Source organism: Giraffa tippelskirchi, chromosome 1 (assembly GCF_054371585.1).
Source record: "Giraffa tippelskirchi isolate mGirTip1 chromosome 1, T2T-mGirTip1v1.2.pri, whole genome shotgun sequence".
Taxonomy (NCBI): Eukaryota; Metazoa; Chordata; class Mammalia; order Artiodactyla; family Giraffidae; genus Giraffa; species Giraffa tippelskirchi.
This window is the reverse complement of record NC_137275.1, coordinates 185236574-185240887: the sequence shown is the minus strand read 5'-3', so window position 1 is coordinate 185240887 and position 4314 is coordinate 185236574. Positions and strand designations below refer to the sequence as shown.

Below are 4314 nucleotides of genomic sequence, written 5' to 3'. Positions count from 1 at the left end.
TTCTACATATGGATTTACTTGTGTTTATCGGACTACATGCACATGTGCTCACCTAGATATTTCCATAAATCTTAAGCATCAGAATTACCCTGGGGCCCTTGTTAAATGTTGGGATTTCAACCCAGCCCTACTGAATCAGAACTGGTTTGTGCACTAGTGAAAGAGCCAGGACGTGAGATCCAAAGCTGGTCCTTTATCGACCATATGCTGCCCCCACTGCAGTGCTTCATTCATTCCAAGTGACTTCCTCCCTGAGAAAAAAGTACTGATTCAATGATTTATCCATCAAATATTTGTGAACATCTGTTACGTGCCGGGGAATTTGCTAGATGCTAGAGATTCAGTAGTGAACAGAACATACTAGGCTTTATTTTGATTTTACAGTCTAGACTGATTTTACAGTCTCCTGAAGAAGGAGACACCATATTAATTCACAGAAACAAGTTATGATAAGGACTAAGTGGGAAAAGAATATCATGAGCAAAGATAATCAGGGAACCACATTTAAATGGGAGAGTAAAGAAAGTCTTCTCATGAGAAAGTAAATGCTTACAGGAAACTGCTGGGGGTGGGGCCAGATGGTAGGGGATACATAGCTGCTCAGAGAGCATTTCAGGCAGAAGTGATTACCCATGGGAAGGTCCCTGGTGGGAAATGACAGCAGGCCGGTGAGCCTGGAGGACAGTGAGCTTAGGGACAATGGTGAGATGGCACCAGCCAATGCAGGGCCTTGTAGAACTTGATAGGGAGTTTGGACTGTATTATAAGCACATTGGGAGACATTATGGTTTATGGTTATTAGCAAGCAGGTGAGAGAAGATTGGATATATGCTGTCTTTTAGCAAATGTATTAAGGTATGAGTTATATGCCATAAAAATGCACTCATTTCAAATTTCAGTTTGATAAGTAAAACATAAATATTCATAGACACACATGAATACATCTGCATAATCATCAAGACATAGACTGTTTCTATCATCCCAAAAAGTTGTTCCTTTGTGTCTAGTTATAGTCAATCCCCACCATGAACCATAGGCCACCCTAATCTGCTGTCACTGTTGATGGGTGGTTTTCCAGAGTTTGATATAAATGGAATTTTACCATGTCTACTCTTTCATGTCTGGCTTATTTCACACAGCAGAATATGGTGAGATCCACTCATATTGTCATATGGATCATTATCTCGTTTCTTTTATTACTGAATATATCATACAGCACAAGTATACTGCAATTTGTTTAATGTTCACCCATTGATTAACACTTGTGTTGTTTCCTGTTTGGATCTATTATCAATAAAGCTACTATGAACATCCTCATGTCCTCATGTGGACATGTGTCTTCATTTTACTTGGGTAAATACCCAAGTGTGAAGTTGGTGTCTCTGATGGTTAGTATAAGTTTAACTTTATAAGAAACTGCCAAACTTTTTGCCAAAGTAGTTGTACTGTTTTGTGTTCCTACCAACATTATACAAGAGATTGTTGATCCAGATCCTTGTCAACACTTGGTATTATCACTCTTTATTTTTTAAATTTATTTTTATCACTTTAATTTTATCCATTAGAATGAGTTGTGATGGTTGTTGACGAATGAGTTGTAGTTTTAATTTGCATTCCCCTGTTGAGTATCAGTCTTCCCAAGTGCTTACTGCACTTTTATGTGTTCACTTTAGAGCAGTGTCTGTGTAATCTTTTGCTGTTTTTAATTTAGTTATCTTATTATTAAGTTGCTAGAGTTCTTTATATATTTATGATACAATTTCTTTGTCAGATATTTGTATTGTGAACATCTTCCTTCTTACCTATGACTTATCTCTATTTAAAAGTATTTTGAAATGCAATTTAATTTTTAAAATTTTTATTTTTATTTTTCTGGCCATGCAATGTGTCATGCGGGATCTCAGTTTCTTGACCAGGGACTGAACTTTTACCCCTGAACTGAAAGTGCAAAGTCTTAACCACAACCATCAGAGAAGTCTCACTTAACAGTATTTTTCAAAGAGCAAGAACTGGTAAAATTTAATTTGCTGTATTATGTCTCCACTGCTGTATGCTTTTTGTGTCCTAAGAAACACTTGCCTAATCCAAGGTTTTGAAACCCTTCTTTAATGAATTTTTGTAAAATTGTATAGTTTTAGCTCTTACATTTAGGTTCATAATCCATTTCAGGTTAATTTTTCTGTATAGTATGAGGTAAGGAGAAAGGATCATTTCTTTTTCCTCTTCAGTAGTTCTAGTTGTTCTACCACAGTTTGTTGAAAGATTTTTCTTTCATTCATCATTTGCCTTGCCACCTCTGTGGAAAATAAATTGGACATATAAGTATGAGTATATTTCTTGACTCTCTATTCGTTTCATTGATATATAACTATTCTTTCTCAGTACTGTGCAGTGTTGAGTAGCACAGTTGTGTAGTAAGTCTTGAAATCAGGTAAGTAAGTCCTCCAACTTGCTTCTTTTTCAAAATGTTCTGGCTGTGTTAGATCCTTTGAAATTCTGTATCAATTTAGAACCAGTTTGTCAAATTCTGATGTGTTGTTCTTGTTTTTAAAGTCTGCTTGGATTTTATTGTAAGCATGTTGAATCTATAAATCAGTTGGAAAAAATTTACATCTTAACAATATTGATCATTCAATCTTGGATTTGCTTAATAGCTTTAACAAGACTGCCCTTCTACTGACCTGCATGGCCCACAACACCTTGAAGAACTAAAAGGGTTCTTGTCTCCAAGGTTGAAAGGAGTCTTTGGTTAATTTTTTCCCTTCATAACTCACTTTATTTAACTGAATAAATTAACTATCAGTGGGAGAAGGAGAGGGTGGGATGATTTGAGAGAATAGCATTGAAATATGTACTTCACCATATGTAAAATAGATAGCCGGTGGGAGTTTGATGTATGACGCAGGGCACTCAAAGCTGGTGCTCTGTGACAACCTGGAGGGATGGGGTGGGAAGGGTGGTGGGAGGGGCGTTCAGGATGAAGGGGCCATGTGGGTGTCTATGGTAAATTCATGTTGATGGATGGCAAAAACCATCACATTATTGTAAAGTAATTATTCTCCAATTAAAATTTAAAAATAAAAAAGGAATATATGAAGAAATAATACTTGATACTGAAATGAAAATCTTCACTTTGACTTAAATCCACCAAATAGAGCAAAACCAGTTATGAATGCAGGCAACGCAAGCAGTTCAAATATTTTCATTCTCTTGGGTTTCTTTTACCATCCCTGGTTGGAAATGCCACTCTTTATAGCAGTGCTTGCTGCTTACATCTACAACTAGTGGTATCCAGGGTAGATCCTTATCTTGACAACCCTATGTACTACTTCCTTTTCAACCTCTCCTTCCTGCACTACCACCATCCCTCAACTGCTGCTGAACCTCTGGCCCCCAGATAAGTCTATCACCTGTGGAGGCTATGTGACCCAGTTTTGTGTGTTTCACTTCCTGGGAGCCACTGAATACATCCTCTTAGCTGTGATGTCCTTGCAAGGCCATCTGCAAGCCTTTCAGGTACCCAGCTATCATGCATCAGCAGCTCTGTATCTTCCTAGTGGTCATAGTGTGGCTAAGTGTTTTGGCCAACTCTTAGCTCCAGTCATCCCTCACTGTCCAGCTGCCACTTTATGGCAACAACAAGGTAGATGATTTCCTGTGTGAGATCCTAGTGATGATCAAAATGTCATGTGCGGACACTACATTCAGTGTAGCTATGCTCTCCATTGTGGGGAGTTTCTATTCCCTTGTCACTTATCCTTGTCCCCTACAGATTTGTTGAAGCTACAATGCTCAGAATCCAGTCTTTCGAGGGAAAGAAGAAAGCCTTTAACACATGTAGTTCTCGTGTTATTGTTGTATCTTTCGTCTATGGGCCAGTAATTAGCATGTATGTGCAACCTTCTGCCACTAACTCCCAGGATAAGAACAAACTCATGTCCCTTTGCAACAGCTTGGTGAAGGAGTCCATGGTTACTGATATCACAGTCCCTGGAAATCCACACACAGAAATGGTTCCTCCTCTCTTGATTCATATAGTCTCCTGAAACTTGGGCAACAGAGAGAAGTTGAGGTAAGCTGGAGGCTTCCCACACTGCAGGTCTCTCACAAGCAGTGGTTGCTGAGTGGCACTTATAGATCTGAACATCTTCACTTCTTACTCTGGTAGATGCAAAGGTCTGCTGGTGAGAGCAGGGCCAGCTTTACCTGTAAACAATATGTTATCAAAGCAAAGTGAGTGACAAGTGTGAGACCTGGGCAGCGATCTGGAAGGATAAATTTAGATGAGGCCCCATAGGAGGACCTCCCAGAGTG

The 4314-nt window shown here is 38.8% G+C and overlaps 1 pseudogene; it reads left to right on the top strand.

The window, feature by feature from the left end:
* The first annotated feature begins 3168 nt into the window (after window positions 1-3168).
* Window positions 3169-4046, top strand: LOC145516406 (olfactory receptor 2B11-like; annotated as a pseudogene).
* The last annotated feature ends 268 nt before the right edge of the window (window positions 4047-4314 follow it).